The 18,820-nt window shown below is 46.1% G+C and overlaps 1 protein-coding gene across 1 annotated transcript in view; it reads left to right on the top strand.

The window, feature by feature from the left end:
* The first annotated feature begins 458 nt into the window (after positions 1 to 458).
* The window catches only part of Tanc1 (tetratricopeptide repeat, ankyrin repeat and coiled-coil containing 1), a 225,399-nt gene continuing 207,037 nt past the window's right edge, over positions 459 to 18,820 (top strand). The window contains exon 1 of the mRNA XM_051166670.1: positions 459 to 598. The gene's annotated coding sequence lies outside the window, so the exon portion shown is untranslated. The remainder of the gene's footprint in view (positions 599 to 18,820) is intronic.

The following is an 18,820-nucleotide window of genomic DNA, read 5'->3' as shown; positions in this document are numbered from 1 at the left end:
AAAGCATCCGCGGAAACTTCAGCTTGGCTAATTGCTCCCATATGTACTCTTCGGATGCTTACAGAGAGCTGTGTAGACCGAAAGCTGGGCTACTTTACTGGTTTTAAAATGGCTAAAAAGGGAGTTGGGGGGGGGGGCGACTAATCACACTACTGGTCCTGTTGCACAGGGGCCCAGGCGAGGCCCCAGGGGAGCAACCATCTCAAAGGAAGCTTGGCCTCCGGCGGCGAACATACTGAGAGAGAAGGGGGAAAAGGCAACGGGCGGGCGGAAAGTTCGCGTGCCGCACCCCAGCGGGTCTCAGAGCCCCGCAGCTCCAATCGGGAGGGGCGCGGGAGGCACAGCCCCGGCGGGCGCGCACAAGGAAGGTGCCTTCCGGAGCACGCGCAAGGGCGGGGACTGGCGCTGCCAATGAGGTCCCGGTGTGGGCCGGGCGAGGCGGGGGGACGAGCTGGAGCGCTGCTTTGGCGGTGGCAGCTGCGGGAGCCGGGCTCGGGAGCAGCAAGGAGCAGCAGCCGCCCAGCGCCCAGCCCGCCGCGCCCTGAGGCCCGGCCCCCGGGGTGGGAACCGCGCCGAAAGCTGGAAACTTTCTCGGCAGGTAACTCCCGATGCCTAGGCGCCGCTGCGGGCCTCCGGGAGTCCTCAGCCGTGTCACTTGCCAGAGTCGGCGGGGAGGAAGGGTCCCGGGGAACGGCCCGGGGAAACCAGAGAGAGGCTAGTGGGAAAGTTTCGGGACGCCCCCTTCCCTCCACCAGGCATAGCGGGGAGCTTTCCGGGAATAGGCGCGGGCGTGCCGGAGCTCTCGGCCTGGGACTCGGCGCTGCCGGGGAGTCGGTGCAGGCCGTTTCCTGCGCGCCGGGAGGAACGGGTTGCTGTAGAGCCGGACTGGGGGACACCGGGATCACGCGGCGCGCAGGAGTTTCCCAGCCGCCCCTCGCTCGCCTCCTTGGTCCCTAGGCTAGACAGGGCCCGGGTTGCGCCGGGTTTCTGGGGTGGGGGTGGGGGGGACGGACGTGCGGGCGAGGTGCCTAGCACCGCGGGGTCTCGAGTGTCCCGGTGCGCCAGTCGCGAAGTTGCCGAGCGAACTTCACCGTGGAAAACCCTATCGCCCACTGTGGGCTGAAAGTGAGTGTTTCGCTCCTGCAGGCTGCGGCTCGCATTTGCAAGCGAATTTCTTTTCTTGGTGGTGATGTTGTTGCGGGGGGTGGGGGGTGATGATTTGGGATTAGACTTCGTAGGTTTATTCTTTTAGGGGTGCCATCTAAGTGGAGGGTCGCGTCAAGATTGCGAGTTCCCTTGCCCTTGGGCGATGAGTAGTTACTTTAGAGGCATGGTGAAGATTCAGGTTCTTCCTGGAGGACTTTTGGGTGTGTAGGGCCCCCGGGCTCGGCGCGGCGGCTTTCCGGAACGGCTGGCGGGGAAGGAAGCTCTGGGCATTGTGTGGTGTGCTTGCAGACAGAAAGATCTCTGGACTGGCGTTCCCAAAACTTATTTGACTTATTGTGTAAAGGCTTGGGGAGGAAATGCGGCCGTGGCCAGGTAGAAGAAACGCGGCGCCGCAACCGAGGGCGGAGGACGCCGGGCTGTGACAATCTTCTCCATGCTGCCTCGGCTCCCGCTTGGCAGTCCCAGATCCTTGTGCTTGGAGCTGTGGGATTTGCCTCGGTATTACAGTTTCCTGCAGAGTGAATTTAGGGAGGTGAGGAAGGCACCTTCATCTTGAACTTGACCCCAGAAGTAGCATCCCTCCGGGTTAAAAGGTAAAGGCAAACCGAGTCTTAACTAGTAAAGGAGCTTAGACGCCTTTAGCTCCTGGTTCAAAATCTTTTAGGAAAAGGCTCAGGGTGGCCGAGGTCGCGAACTCTAGAAATACCAGACTCATCAGACTCCTGAAGTTAGTGTGCTGGGGGAGGGAAAGAGAAACCTGGTTGGCTGGCACAGAGGGTTGGTTTTCTTTGTGGTGAAAAAGAAGGGAGTCTTGAGTCTCTGCTTTCACCAGATCCGCTACTCCCCTACTCCCTTCTACTCCCCCCCCCCCCCCCCGCTACCCCCAGGCCCTCCCCGTCATCCTTATCCGGCCAGGCTGGCACTCCTGGTATGGGGGAGGGAGGAAGAGAAGAAAGCAGTTGTGAAGCTTCTCCAGGCAGCCCGGGAGGTATTTCAGATCTGCCACTAGGAAGATTCCTGGATTTTAGCAGCTGCTTCTTGATTGCTGGGAATGAAAGAATTTATGAGCGCCTGAGAGGTGCTTATTATGGTGGTGTTTTGCTCATCTGGGCTACTTAAAGAGCTCACAGGGACTGCCCTGCACTCTGCAAAGTTTGTGTCAGCCAGAATGCTTGTGGGTGTCAGTCAAAAAGCATCATAAAATTGATCTTGGTGCCTGTACAATGAAAAGCATGCCTAGTAAAGGAAGTTTGTTGTCTGACTTTTTTAGACTCCTTCCTAGAGATTTCTGCTTACCAGCCAAGTCGATGTTTCCAGGCTTCCCAGCTATTGTGATTCGACAGTAGGGGAATGGGAAATAGTGTCATTGATTTTGGTGGAGGCAGGAAAGTCCAGAAATAAATTTAAGGTCACTTCCGTATTCCTATCTTGCAATTCTGGTGCCACAAACTTAACTTTTGCTGGAACTCAAAAGTATTGATTTTCCTGCTCTTTTGGTCTAACCACCAGAAAGTCTAAATTATCATAATTCATGTTCCTGTGGAACTAAAACATAACTGAGTCATAGCCAGCCCTTTTCTGCTCCTCGTAACAGCCAGAAAAACATTTTTGTCTCTTTGACCACATACAATTTATTTGGTGCCATCGTGGGGTTTGGGTGCGGGGTGACTGAGGGCACAATTTCAGAAACAATGGAATTACTTTGACTAAATCATCCATTTATAGGCAACCTCTTTTCTGGGTGGCTGATTAATTCTTTATCTCCCAGAGAACATTAAAAGCCCTGTCCCTGGACTAGTAGAGCTATAATCCATATTATAATGAGTCTTGCCAGAATAGCTGGGAGGTGGATAGGTCTGTTTCCACCAGGCACTTCAAACTCAATAGTAAAGATTCTGTTTCTGGTGAGTCGAGAATTTCCTACTTAGAAAAATGGGCTTGTGCTATTTATTGTTCAACATTTATGAGGCCTTATTGATGGGGCAACAAACTTTATTTTATCTTTGTTTTTTGTTTTGTTTTGTTTTGTTTTGTTTTGTTTTTGAGACAGGGTTTCTCTGTAATAGAGCCCTTGCTGTCCTTGGCTCACTTTATAGACCAGGCTGGCCTCTAACCCACAGAAATCTGCCTGCCTCTGCCTTCCAAGTGCTGAGATTAAAGGAGCCAGCTACCAGCAGCTGGCCACTTTATTTTGTTTTTATTATGGAACACGCATGCCCGGCACACGTGTACACACACACTGGGGAATTAGTTGGGTTAGCCTCTAGAATTTTTTTTTTCTGAACTGAGTTTTTGTTTGTTTGTTTGCTTTTTGGGGATAGGGTCTCACTATATAGTCCTGGCTGTCTTAGTGATCACGTTGTAGACCACACTGTCCTCAGACTTACAGAGACCTGCCTTCCTCTGCCTCCCAAGTGCTGGGATTAAAGTTCTGTGCCACCAAACCCAGCACTGAACTGTCTTTTCTTTTCTTTTTTTTTTGAGACAGGCTGAACTGTCTCATAAGTGTTTATTTTAGTTGTAAAAGCACCTCTCCCCCAGTTTACAGAACTGTTTGCCCTACAGGGCTATTAAGCCTTTCTGGGTTTTAGTTTTCTCACGGTCATCCCCCAAATGGAATCACATTGCAACCTTGTGACTACAAGAGTTGGGGGAAATCTAGGAATTTTGGAGCCTGTGTTGTAGTATTAGAACAGTGTGCCAGCAATTATAAAGGGCATCACTATACACTTTATCCGTTAACCCTCTCAGTGGAGTAAACTGGGCCCAGGAAGTGGGGCAGTTTGCCTGATATCACCTGTGACGGAGTCCCTGCCTCCCCATTCCTGGCCCTGTATCTCCCTGTATTCATGTCAGTCACCCAAGAATTCAGTGAACCCTGGCAAGCAGAATGTGCGGCCGTTTCTCACAGTGTATCATTTCTGGTTGTTTTGGTTCCAGAATCCCAGGCCTTATATGTCTGCTTTGATAGCACAGATTAAAAACAGTTCCCTAATAATGATAACTAAACACCCTCCCTAGGAGAGTTCCAGAAACCCACATGCCGACGACTCATTTGTTTACTTTCAGTTTCTCAGTTTATCAAGTAGGCTTGGGGGGGGGGGGGTCGAGGGTCTAACATGGCTTATATCCCAGATGTGTATCCATGAAAGCATTCTTGAGGAGATCCGTTCTCAAATCAACATCTCTTTAAAAATAAGGATGAACAACACTGTTTGCCTTTCGTCTTGGCTTCTGTCAGACTAAGAAGCAAGCCTGTCTGAATGTCCCTCTCTTGGAGTCATGAGCTCTTACTTTTGACAAGTACAGAGATGGCTTTGCAACACTTTCCACACTACATAAGTCTGTTCGTATGCTATTGGTTAAATGGGGAAAGTAGTGATGTGTTGCAGTGAGCCATCTGCTGTGTTCCCGCCTGCCTGTTTAGGAGTACCAAGGGCAGCCAGACCGACCCTCGCACTGGAAGCTGGTCTTTGTATTTTTGGTAGTGCTGAGAATCAAATCTCGGTTTTCCAATATGCTCAATGCATGTTGTGCCACTGAACTACACCCCCCTTGTCTATGAACCTTAACAGGTTCCAAAGTGAAATCATATGATAGGACACCAGCTTTGTTTCGTTTTGTTTTGTCTTTTGAGACAGAGTTTCTCTGTGTAGCCTTGGCTGTCCTGGAACTCTCTCTGTAGACCAGGCTGGCCTCAAACTCACAGAGCTCCGCCTGCCTCTGCCTCCCCAGTGCTGGGATTAAAGGCGCGCACCACCATGTCCGGCAGGATACCAGGTTTTTACTTTACAGCTTTTATTTTATTTATTTGATCTGTGTGTGTATGAACACGGGTGAGCATGCTGGTATGTGTGTGTGTGTGTGTGTGTGTGTGTGTGTGTGTGTGTGTGTGTGTGTGTGTACGCGCATCTATGTGCTCTGAGGACAACTAGAATTCTTCCCTACTGTGGGTTCTGGGAATGGAACTCAGGTTGCCCGTCTTGCGCAGCAAGCTCTTTGAACTGTGGAGACATCTCTATGGCCCCGTGTAAGCTCTTTTGTGGTTGAGCAACTTATCCATACAGCACATTTGTTTGTTGTTTTTGCCAGAAGGTGTTACCATGTGGCCCAGTGTGGCTTCAGACTCCTGATCTCCCTGCTCTAGCCTTGTGTGTGCTGAGATTGCAGGTGTGTGGCACAATCCCTGGCTTCCCAGTCAGCTGTAAAATGTGCTCTTGGGGGGACATCTTAGCAGAATGTTAGGACGATGGTATTTAAACCCAGAAGATAGGTCAATATGCGTTCACTGACTGATAAACCTGAAATCCTGGCCCTTTCCTTGGGAAGTGAAAGTGGAAGAGGACATTGGGAAACAGTGTTGCCTAGTAGAGTTGAGAGGCTGTCAGCATTCCCGAAGAGGACAGAAACAGAAAGGGGGGATGAGGAGACTTCCACGGAGAACGCTCTTAGAAGCCTTATCTTGTGGTTAGTGAAAGGAGTTCTGGTTCCGTTGCTGTGTTGTCTTTGAGGAGTGAGTGCTGTCTTTAAGGGCTTCGGTGGTGGTGGTGGGGGTGATCAAGGAGAATGTTCTAGAAAGAAGCATCCCATCCATAGACAGAAATGGCAAGGGCAAGAAAAATGTTGCAGGCCAGAGACCATGGATTTCAGTATGGATTTTGCCATTAACGTGAGAGAGTTTATTAGTCCCAGTGACTCCCAGCTGCTACTCACTGTAGATAGGTGTGAGCCCAGGATGGTCAGCCATTTAAGATAGAGCACAGTGACTCAGCGTACCTAAGGTCACTTACCTGTGGTGGATTGGCTCATTGCCTCTAAGGGGTGGTGAAGAATGGAAGAAACAGTTAAAACTGGGGATGGCCTTTTTGCACAAAGGATGTAACTGAAGCCAAGTGGTACATTATGTTATATACAGTTTTGAAGACACGAAGGGCATCGCACAAACGCAGATGCAGATGCTAATTACATTTGTGCAGTTGAGAGTCAGTGTACGCTCATGTCACATACCTTTTCTTGTGTCACCTGTCATGCATGCGTTCCCTGTGTTCATTCTTTGGCTCTGTTTTAATGACTAGTTATAAAACCCATTGTGAAACCGGGTGTGGTGGCACATGCCTTTAATCCCAGCACTCGGGAGGCAGAGGCAGGTGGATCGCTGTGAGTTTGAGGCCAGCCTGGTCTACAAAGGGAGTCCAGGACAGCCAGGACAACACAAGAAACCCTGTCTTGAAAAACAACAACAAGAAAAACCAAAAAAACAAAACCCATTGCTTATGTTATGAAAACCAGATAATCCATTTTCATCTTGGATACCTCCCTTAGCCTGTCGGAGCCCTTTGACTTCAATGTGGCGCATGAATTATTAAGTCACCATGGCCTTGTGCAGCCTCTGGCTCCTTGTAGCTCCCAAACCTCATGTCATTACGAAGCTGCCTCTTTGCCATTAGTGCCAACCTGAGAGAAATGTGGAAAGCACAGATAGGCCAAAGAAGCACTTCAGTTAGCAGGCCACATTAAACCCATAAGATGGGACTGTGGGGGACAGAATGTCCCTACAGAGGAGGTTATTGTGGATGGAAGAGATGGGGAGTAAGAAAACAAAAAGAGCTGGCCAGCACAGCATAGATCTCTAAAAGTAGGATTGGCTGACTGTGAGAGCATGCCCAATGGCACAGGCTGTGAGCATTCCTAATGTCTTTATGACACATGCTCCTGTAGTCTGGAAAGCACAGACTTGGCCACATTCTATGGGGATTTAGTCGCTGTGTGTATAGCCATTTGTGTAAGGGCTATTGAATTACTTCTAAAAACTTGGGGCTGGTCATGATTCCCATATAATCTGCTATGATCCTCTCTCCCTGCCCAGGCTTTGCTCTAAATTACTTGAGATTCATAACATCAATTATTAATGTTTATTGAGTACTTGCCAATGTGGAACTAGATGTGTGAATTAAAAAAAAAAAAATCCATGGAAACGAAAGAATAGCTCTTCTCTCGCTGTTCTACACACACAGTGACAGCTCTGCAGAGAACAGTCTTCTGTGTCCAACCACCATTTATTTCTTTGACTGAGGACTGGCCTCAGTTGGAGGATTCTTCTGCCTAGGCTCAGGCTCTAAGAAGTTCCCTACATTGCTTTCTATCCTTCTTACTGCAACTCTGCCGTGTGTGTGTGTGTGTGTGTGTGTGTGTGTGTGTGTGTGTGTGTGTGTGTGTGTCTTGTGGTTGAGATAGGGTTTCTCTGTGCAGCCCTGGCTATCCTGGAACTCACTTTGAAGACCAGGCTGGCCTTGAACTCACAGAGATCCGCCTGCCTCTGCCTCCCAAGAACTGGCATCAAAGATGTGCACCACCACCACCATTATTTTTCATGGGTAAGCTGGGCACATGTCTCCTGCCCTAGGGAGAGAATCTTGAGTCAAGGTAATTTTAGTAGAACAGTGCCTGCTGTCGGTGACTGATTAGTGACCAGGTTTGTGGCACTGGGCTGTAACTATCTGCGGCATTACAGGAAGTGTGCAGCGGTCTAACAGTGCAAAGGCTGAAGGTACCTAAAAACCACAGTGACTTCTCAGCTGCTGAATCAACCAGCCCTAGAACTACCATGACATAACCACACCGAGGAACATAACATTTATGAGTACATGAGGCAGAATGTGCTTGATTATCCAGAATGGGAGAGAAGGAAATATCAGAGCTTTTCCAAGGAGGAAAAACCAAACCAAAATAGTTTTGCTAACTTGTTGTTGTTGTTGTTGTTGCTGTTGTTTTCCTCTGTGTGTATCCCTGACTGTCCTGGACTCGCTTTGTAGACCAGGCTGGTCTCAAACTCACAGGGATTCACTTGGCTCTGTCTCCCGAGTGCTGGGATTAAAGGCTCATGCCATCACTGCCCAGCAAGTTTTAAGCCTTTTGATGGGAGGGGTCTTGCCTTAGTAACTTTTTTTTTTTTTTTTTTTTAAACAGCCAAGAGAGGCAAGGGGACTGTCATGTTTTTTTTAAAGATTTATTTATTATTTATGCAGTATTCTGCCCAAACGTGTGCCTGCCCACCACAAGAAGGCATCAGATCTCATTACAGGTAGTTGTGAGCCACCATGTGGTTGCTGGGAATTGAACTAGGGACGTTCGGAAGAGCAGATGGTGCTCTTAACCTCTGAACCATCTCTCCAGCCCAGTAACTTTTTTTTAAAAAAAGTAATTATTTGCTTCTGCTTTGGAATGAAGAGACAGGCTAAGACTATGTCTTTAAATTTTAAAAGGATTTGTTTATTTTTTATGTGTATGAGTATTTCACCTGCATACATACATGTACACCACTGTCACATCTGGCGCCTGTGGAGGTCAGAAAAGGGCGCTGAATCCCAGGAACTGGAGTTAATGGATGGTTGTGACCTGCCATGTTGGTGCTGGGAATCGTCTTAGGTCTTCTGTAAGAACAAGAGCGCCTAACTGCTGGGCCATCTTTCCAGCTCTAGAACCTACAGGTTTGTTTGTTTGTTTTAAATTTTATCTTGAACCTAAGGTTTTCAAATGTCACTGTAGGGGCTGGAGAGATGGCTCAAAGGTTAAGAGCACTGTCTGCTCTTCCAGAGGTCCTGAGTTCAATTCCCAGCAACCACATGGTGGCTCACAGCCATCTATTATGAGATCGCATGCCCTCTTTTGGCGGGCAGGTGTACGTGCAGGCAGACATTGTATATATAAAAATAAATCTTTAAATAAAATAAAATAAAACAAAATGTCACTGTGCACCAAGTACTCTGCGTGGCCCTCTTACTTCCAGAGCTCAGGACCTTAGAAGAGCAGAAAGCTGTGCACACACTACATCAGACCTAAGAAGGATCCAGGACACAAACCTGAGTCACTTATATGTCAAAGCGCCGCACATGTGTGCATGGGGGTATGGAAAATAAAGACTTAACATCTTCTTGCTGTTATACAACATGTAATATTACCACAGTAAAATGAAGACCACCCAACAGCCACACCCCCTCACCTCTGAGTCTGACTCTGTGTGTGTGTGTTTTGTTGTTTGTTTTGAAACAGGGTTTCTCTGTCTTGCCCTGGTTGTCCTGGAAGTCATTCTGTAGACCAGGTTGGCCTTGAACTCAGAGATCCTCTACCTCTGACTCCGAGTCCTGGGATTTAAGGCACATGCTACCACACTTGGTGTGTGTGTGGGGGGGGGGGGGAGGATCTCACTATATAGCTCTGGCTGTCCTGGAACTCATAGAGGTCCACCTGTTTCTGCCTCCTGAGTGCCCAGCCTGAGCCTTGTTCCACATATAGTGAGACCACAATAGAATTTGTCTGTGTCTGGCTTACTTTTAACTTATTTGGTATATTTAGCACAGTGGCCTCATGCATATTGTTAAAAATGATGAGATATTTTCCTTTTCGTGGCTATATAATACCCTACTACATATTTGTATATATTTCTTTGTTCACTCATGGGCACTTAGGTTGAATCCATATACTGGATTCAAGATACTGATTTTATTTTCTTGAATGCAAACTTAAGGGAGATTAGTGGATCATAGATAGCCATTCTGTTTTGAATTTATTGAGGAACTTACATTGTGTTCTTTATTGGCTGTACTAATTTTTTCACTGAGGGTACAAAGGGTCCCCCTTTCTGCATACAACACTAAGACTCTACTTTTTTGGAATGGCTGTTCTAATATGTATGAGGTATTGTCTCATTGTGATTTGATTGCTCAGAGGTCTTTAGTCTGCTCTTAAAAGTAGTTAGGTACGCAGAGCGCTGCTTTCCTATGGGGATATTGACATGAGCAGCAATGGCTGCTGGTACAAAAACATAATTGGGCAATCCTAGGGGGGTACCTAGTGGATTAGATATATGAAGATCTTCCGGTAGTTAAAAGAAATGAAAAAGTGCATTTAGGGGTGTGTGTGTGTGTGTGTGAGAGAGAGAGAGAGAGAGAGAGAGAGAGTAGCCCCCTTTTGCTTTTATCTGTTGAGCCATCTCATTCCCCTGATATTTCCTTTCTGTTTGTTTGGTTTTTTGTTTTGTTTTGTTTTATTTTATTTTTTTGGTTTTTTGAGACAGGGTTTTTTTTTTTTTTTTTTTCCTTGTTTTTTTTTTTTTTTGCTGTCTTGGAATAACTCTGTAGACCAGGCTGGCCTTGAACTCACAGAGGTCCGCCTGCCTCTGCCTCCCAAGTGCTGGGATTAAAGGCATGAGCCACTACACTTGGCAATTCTTCTTTTATTATTTATTTATTTATTTATTTATTTTTGTTTTTTTGAGACAGAGTTTCTCTGTGTAGCCTTGGCTGTCCTGGACTCACTCTGTAGACCAGGTTGGCCTTGAACTCACAGTGATCCGCCTGCCTCTGCCTCCTGAGTGCTGGGATTGAAGGGGTGCGCCACCACACCTGGCTTTTTCTTTCTTTCTTTTTTTTTTTAAACAAGGTTTCCTGCAGCCCAGACTGGCCTCTAACTCAACAAATGGCTGCAGGTAGTCTTGAACCCCCGATCCCTTCGTTTCCAACTTGAAGGTACGGGATTGCAGGCTTGTGCCACTGTGCATAGCTGATACACAGGAAGACCTAAACGCCATCTGTAATTACCACCAAGCAAAGCCCTGGGAGACTGTCCTGTATGCTACAGTGATGCTGGCCAGAGCGTTCCTGTTGGCAGTGATGGTCTCTACGCAGACTAGCTGACATTCCTTACATAGGAAGGCTAATTGAGGGCTGACAAGCTGTCCGCTTTCAAGTTGAGCTCTGCTAGATACTTTGTGTTGCTGTGATGAAAAACAGATTCCCTCCAGAGTTTTGAGGGTCAAATGACAGAGTGTATACGAAAGTGTTTGGAACATTATAAATGGCCTCCTACAGGCAGGGGAAGCATAAAATCTGATCATTTTCTTGTGGTGTTGACTTCTATCTCATATTTCTCCGCTAGTCATTTCTGTTTCCTTTCTATTTCCTTACATTTCCATACATTTTAAAACAGAGAGCACCCTAAGTAGAATGGGATGTAGTTGGAAGTGGCTGTAAGCCATTTAGTGGCAGTGGAGTGGGTATGATGTGTGGTCAGGCGATGCTCTGGCAGTTTAGTCGGCCACGTATCTGAAGGACCTGCTTATAAGTGGGACACCACTGTATACAGGGGGGAATCAGAGCTGTGGAGGTAAGTGATGGCGAACGTTGTTAAATGGTATGGGGACACGTTTGATTTTTATGGGTATTTTAATCTCTCCCTTGGAGAGGTGTTGGCAATACCTTGGAAATACCTCAACGTAGATTGAAACTGAAAAGTTAAGTGTAGTTAGACCATCTGGATGAGGTTGACATCACTCCTCTGCGGATTAAGAGGAAACGGATTGGAGGAAGTCAACGTTAACTTCGTGGAGGGCAAGCTCTCAGTGGAATTTTGTATTTTAGAGATTCACAAACCAAAACATGTCAGAGACAATGCAATTATAGAGGCAAGAGACGCAGAAGTAGCAAGTAGCTCTTAGATTGCCAACATGCAATCTATGATTTTATTTATTTGTTTGTTTTTGTTTCAGGGACCAAATTTGCAGCTCAGGCTAGTCTGGAACTCACTGTTCATTTGCCTCAGTTTCCTCATAGTTGGGATTACAGGTGGACATTGCTGCATTCTAGTTAGGTACCCCAGAAGATAAAGGGCCCTAGCATTAAATAAATGCAAAATCTGGGCCAAGCAAAGTGTACTGGGAGAGAGAGAGCGTGTGTGAGAGAGTGTGAGTGAGTGTGTGTGTGTGTGTGTGTGTGTGAAGACTTGAAGTTGATGTTGGATAGGGACTTAGGCTGCTGTGATAAAGCATCATGCCCAAGGCAGCATGTAAGAGGAAGGGTTTAATTGCCCTTGTACTTACAGAGGATGAGAGGATTAGAGGCCATGACTGTGGCCATGACTGTGGAAGGCACAGCTGAGAGCTCACATCTTTAACTTTGAGCAGGAAGCAGGGAATGCCCTGAAGATAGCTGAGGGCTCTTGACATACTTTTGTCACCGAGGCCACACCTCCTAATCCTTCACAAACAGTTCCACCGACTGAGCCTATGCATTCTAAACACTACAGGGGTCTTCTTCCATCACTCTCTATTTCATCTCTTGCTAACTCTAGAGCTTGCCTGTTTAGAGTAGTCCAATTAGCAAGCTTGTACCCTGGCATCCCCCTGTCTCTGTGTCCCAAGTGATGGACAGGAGGCTACCATGCCTTCCTGTTTTTTAAGTGTGTTCTGGGCTTCTGAACTGGAGTACTCAAGTTTGTGTGACAAATACTGAGCAATCTTCTCAGCATGAAACCAGCTAAGTTTTGCTATAACTTTTGAACTCTCCAGACTTACACTCATTCTAGTAGATCTCCTAGAAAGCAAATAGAGTATTCATAGTTTTGCAAATACATGGGACCATAGGTATTTTTGCCAAGCACACAGAACAATGGTGGTTGAGTAGTTTGTCAGGTGTTTTAAAGTAATAATTTTCTTTCAGAAACTTTAGTATACATTTCTAACTAATGACACAAAACAAAACAAGACATGTCATTATCACATAAAGTTAACAATAGTCTCTCAGATGTCATTTGTTAATGGTTCTTTTGTACCAAGAGTGAATCAAGTATTCACATAGGAAAATACAACTTACTGCTTCCCTTTGAGTCTTGATCTTCAGCAAAGAGCTTGTAGACTATCTTATATTCTGAAGTCATTTTCCTGTGTTTATGTTGTTACGTTTCCTATAAACTGGAAGCTAGTTTTAAAGGTATGAGTTAGAATCTCATCGGAGGGGGCTGGAGAGATGGCTCAGCGGTTAAGAGCACTCTCTGCTCTTCCAGAGGTCCTGAGTTCAATTCCTAGCAACCACACGGTGGCTCACAACCATCTGTACCCTCTAATGCCCTCTTCTGGCATGCAGATAGCACACTCATATACATAAAATAAATAAATAAGGGCTGGAGAGATGGCACAGCAGTTAAGAGCACTGTCTGCTCTTCCAGAGGTCCTGAGTTCAATTCCCAGCAACCACATGGTGGCTCACAACCATCTATGATGTGATCTGATGCTCTCTTCTGGCCTGCAGGTGCACATGCAGGCAGAGCATTGTATACATAATAATAAAGAAATCTTTTTAAAAAATTCAGTCTCAGCCGGGCGTGATGGCGCACGCCTTTAATCCCAGCACTTGGGAGGCAGAGGCAGGCGGATCGCTGTGAGTTCGAGGCCAGCCTGGTCTACAAAGTGAGTCCAGGATGGCCAAGGCTATACAGAGAAACCCTGTCTCGAAAAACCAAAAAAAAAAAAAAAAAAAAAAAAAAAAAAAAAAAATTTCAGTCTCTCAACTGTGGGCTCCTATAAAATAAATAAATAAATAAAATCTTTAGACTCTCATTGGAATTGTTTTATTATTAGCAAGTTGAACTGGTTCAGGTGTGATGACAGGTGTTTTGTGTGGTTCTGTATGGTCAGCCTGGCTAGGTGGGTTTCCAGTACATGGTACTTCATACTGCCTGTGTATAATGTTTTTGGGTTTTCAACAGTTTTGCTCTTATTCGGAATGGCAAGGTACCTGCATTTTAATGATAAACTCCAATTGTATGGTGGCTCATTTTTGTTTGCACAATAATTGGAAATACGCATCAATTTTATACATACAGGGTGGTTTTTGTTTTGTTTTGTTTTTGAGAGAGGGTTTCTCTGTGTAGCCCTGGCTGTCCTGGAACTTGTGTAAACAAGGCTGCTCTCGCATTCACAGAGATCCTCCTGCCTCTTCCTCCCGAGTGCTGGGGTTAAAGGTGTGCGGCTCTGCTAGATACTGTTTTTAATACAGACTTTTCCGACAAATGCTTCGACCAAGCTCAGAACAAAAGTGTAAGGAAAAGTGCCATGGTAGTAAGTAAATTTATCAACACACTATCTTGTAAACTCAGTTACATGAATCAAAGCTCCCATCACTGCCGACTTTGCTAATTTAATTTGCTCTCTAAGTTTGTCCTCTCATTAGCCTTTTATGTCTGGGTAAGATTAGAGTGAAAGGAACTTTGTGTGATAATGAAGACCAACCTAATCACATATAAAGTAGCTTTACATGACGAATGGCAACCGTCCTAAGCCTTGGCGGGCACACTCTTACGTTTAATCCCTTAGCTGGCAGGGACATGGTTTTCTACATTAAAATTTACCTTCTGTGAAGTAAAGTGCCTTCATCAGAGTAGTGTTTTTTAACTATAGCACAACACTGCAAATATACATATATACTCATTTTTCCTCTCTTTTTTTTTTTTTAACAGAAGGAGTGTTGTAATGTTGCTCAGATTAGCATCCTGAATGCTGTGCATGACATTGCACCCAGCCCCTCTTTTTATTTATTTTTTGCTAATAAAAGGCATCAAACCCCAGACCATGCACACACTAATCAACTGCTCTATGTCCTGACCCGTAAGATCATGACCTTTGCCCCATTTGAATTTTGTGGGTAGCCGTGATAGGAGACTTGACCTATTTTCATATTTGTAAGATGAGGAAAATAATGTCTATTTCTTGGAGTTTGTGCCAGGACCACAGGGAAGACCCTATAAACTGTTTACTGCCAGGCTTGGCTCATAGGTACCTGAGACATGCCTCTTCACATATTGGTCTGTGTTTTATTTATTTATTTATTTATTTATTTTTTTGTTTTTCGAGACAGGGTTTCTCTGTGTAGCCTTGGCCATCCTGGACTCACTTTGTAGACCAGGCTGGCCTCGAACTCACAGCGATCTGCCTGCCTCTGCCTCCCGAATGCTGGGATTAAAGGCATGCGCCACCACGCCCGGCTCTGGTCTGTGTTTTAAATTCAACATTATGGTTAAGTTGTTGGATGAAACTTTTTAATTAGTTATTTATTTTATATCTTATTTAAGTGGGAGTATGTTTACATGAGTGCTTGTGCCTGTATCAGGGTGAGAGTGGAGCTCAGAGGACAGTTTGCAGTTGTTAGTTCTCTTTCTTAGCACGTGGGACCCAGGGATTGAACTCAGGTCATCGGGCTTGGCAGCAGGCACTTTTACTAACTGAGCCATTTGTTCGAAGTGTTTTAAGCATTGTTAATTTTAAGAGGTTGGGGACTTAGTTCAGCAGTAAAGAATTTACTATACGGGGCTCAGTCCTTAGCTCAGGAGTGAGGAATTGCTAATTTTAAGGTTTTCTTCTTGGGCCTGGCGTGGTGGCAGAGGCAGGTGGATCGCTGTGAGTTTGAGGCCAGCCTGGTCTACAAAGTGAGTCTAGGACAGCCAAGGCTACACAGAGAAACCCTGTCTGAAGAGAAAAAAAAAGTTTTCTTTTTTTAGACATCCAAATAAGAACTTGCTTTTATGCTAATCTTTAAGGTGGTTGGCTTATATTTAGACAATTAGATTTCCACAAAAAACATTTGAATGGACATGCAGGGCAATTTTAGATGGTGATTTATGGGAGAGAAAGAACTAGCTAGCCAAAAGGGGCATTTTCCTATTGGCACAGGGATATTGCCAACTACCTGTCTGGTTTTTATGAAAATCCATTTACCATCTGAGACTGTGAGAACAGGAGAAGCTTCTTGGACCTTGGTGGTGTTTTGCTCTGTGGTTCAGAACAGTAAATTGCATTTTATTTAGATGAAGCATTTCTGCATACCACACTCCAGTCTCGTGGATGTGTTTATTTACAGGGCAGTTGCTAGCCAGGAGGGAGGCTTCCCCAGAGAGCTGCCAGAGTCGGGGCGGGGGGGGGGGGTGTTCGGTGGGTGAGGAATCCTCCTTAGAGACTGGGTGTCTTGTTAAAGACCACATGTGGTGGGATGAGCTCTTGTGCAGTTTGTCTCCAGGTCTTATGATGTCACTGACTTCCATGAGTAGAATACTCAAGAAGACAAGGGAGTTACCCAGGGGTGCTCACTCTCTGAGAATGAGCTCAGTACTCCAGTGACACTAAGTCCTGCTACACTTGAGGTCTTTACACTTGTCCTATTAAAAAATCGCCTATGCTCTTTTCCCGCCCGCATATCTTGTTTAAGCCCGAGGGACCACCTCTTCCACCATCCCGTCTCTCTCTGACCTGCGAAAGAGATGCTGTGTCTAGAAGGATGGCGACTGAGTTCTGAGCCAATGGAACGCATAGAGATTTCACCTTCATAGGCGGTCTTTGCATCATCATTAGCTGCAGCCAAGTCTCACACATCAGAATGTCTATGCACTTTCAAAGGCAATGTATCCACGAAGGTTAGTTAGGGTTGCTACTGCTATGATGAAAGACTATGATCAAAAGCCAGTGTGGAGGGTCTGTGGAGGAAAGGGTTTATTGGGCTCATAGTGCCACAGTGTAGTCCATTACTGCAGGAAGTCAGGGTAAGAACCTGGAGGCAGGATCTGATAAGCAGGCCCTGGAGGATTGTTGCTTACTGGCTTGCTCCTCATGGCTTGCATAGCTTGTTTTCTTTCTTATATTAGCCAGGACCACCACCCCAGGTGTGTCCCCCACCTGCAATAGGCTGGGCCCACTGCAGTGATCACTAATTAAGAAAATGCCTTATAGGCTTGTCTGTTTATACTCAGAAGCATCTTTTCTTTTGGAGGCATTTTCTCAATTGAGATCCCCTCCTCTCCAATGACAGTAGCTTGTGTCAAATTGACATACAGTTAGCCAGCACATGGTTTATATATGTCATGGCTGGGTAGGACTATTGATTGCTTGCCTCTTTTGGAGGCTTGCATGGCACCTTCTGGTACCATGAACACTAATGCTCAGGGAGGAGGCATTTAGGTCAGTTCCAGCTCAGGGACCTCTGGGCCCTGTATCTGAAGTGCATGGTGTCTGCAACAATAGGGGCTTACTATCTATGGGCAACCGATAGGAATAGCAATCCAATAGCAATAGCCCTATACTCTTTGGGGAGTCTCTTGGACAATCCTGATCAACAACTCAAAAGAGGGATTCTCATGTCTGGTGTTGGACCTTATGTTAGATGGTCTTTGGTTCTTGCAGCGGAGAGGTTTTTTTTGTTTTTTGTTTTTTGTTTTTTTGAGGGATGTCATGCCCTTATGAGGTCCAGCCCTGTGTCTGTCTGAGATAATAGCACGCACAGTCCTAGGAGAAGGTAACCAGGAGCTAGTGCATCAGGAGAAAGGAGGTGGAGGAAGAGGAAGAGGTGCTGTTGGTTCTGGCCTGGCATCAGGGAGCTGAGGGAGGAGGTGAAGTCTGTGTGGGCTTTTGTCAGGTGGGAGGGAGTGCTTTCTGGATGAAGGAGCACAATGAACGGAGGCTGGGAGGCAGGAAAACAAGTCATGCTTGGGGGTTTGTTCTAGAACAGACGGTGCCTGGCATTTGGGTAGAGTAGCTGGGAGGAGAGAGCCAGATTGCAGAGGCCCTGCATGCCAGGCCAAGAAGTGCGGACTTGCTCCTGAGCGAGCAAGTGATAGCTGTCAAAGGCCTTTCAGCTGGGAGGTGATGTAATCAGATCTGTGTTTTGGAGCAAAGCCTTGGCAGCAGTGGTATGGAGGAAAGGAGATTGGCGTGGGGACAGATGGGTGGCAGGGCACTCTGTCGGGCTTTTGAAGTGGGTCAGGTGAGAGGCGACAGTTACGGCTGGAGTCCGTGGGAGGAGAGTTGATGGCAGCTGCCTACCTTTTAGTGTACATTTAAGATGCAGTAGCTCATGGTATTTTCATGAAGGGAAACAGACCCAGGGTCACCTGGGTCGGCCAGGATTTGAACCCAGGGTGTATCTTATGCTACGAGGTGTCCAAAAACACCATTTAAAGAACTGAGTCTTCAAGATGCGGTTTACTTTTTTCAGCAGTTGGTGAACTGGACAGCACCGTGTCCACAAAACAGACAGGAGCTCAGAGAAAGGCAGAGCTGGGCGGAAGGGTCAGCAGAGACAGCAACAAGGAAACAGCACAGGGCCACAAAGAGGGCAGTTAGGGCCAGGCTTGCTCTGCGTGATGTGGCTGGCTTGATTGGCTGTTGTGAGTCTTATTTGTTTTTGTTTTTCTTTTTTTGAAAACTGTCCAATTTGAAGGGATAGCCTTTCTCTTCTGACTTCTCAAAAGGCTAGACTTGGGTCTGGAGAGATAGCTCAGTGGTTAAGGGCAATGACTACTCTTCCGGAGGTCCCAGGTTCAAATCCCAGCACTCACATGGCAGCTCACAACTGTCTGTAACTCCAAGATCTGAGACACTCACATAGACATACATGCAGGCAAAACACCAATGCACATAAAATAAAGGTAAATAAAAATTTAAAATATTAAAAAAAAAAAAAAGGCTAGACTTTGGGAGACTGCAGTTTATGCATCTTAGTTGCCTTTCCTTAAGTACCCTGACCTGTTAAGGGTTCCCTTGCCAGCTTTCCATCCTATTTTTGGAGGCAGGGACTCTCACTGAAATTAGAGCCTGTGAATTTGGCTCCCGAGAACCACCTTGGTCTCCCCTCAACCCCTGACTGATTGAACTGTCTCCCCGGCCTCTATTTCAGGAACCTTAATAGCTTATTAAATCATATGGTGTTGATCTTTGGTTTAAAAAAAAAAAAAAAAGTCACCTAGGAAAATGATTCATTTTTAGGATCTTGTGTATATTTACATGGAATCTTGCCAAAGTTGTTGTTCTTAAGAAGTCATTTGGATTAACATTCAAAAG

The sequence above is a fragment of the Acomys russatus genome, chromosome 24 (genome assembly GCF_903995435.1).
Source record: "Acomys russatus chromosome 24, mAcoRus1.1, whole genome shotgun sequence".
Lineage (NCBI taxonomy): Eukaryota > Metazoa > Chordata > Mammalia > Rodentia > Muridae > Acomys > Acomys russatus.
This window is presented reverse-complemented; position numbering and strand designations above follow the sequence as displayed.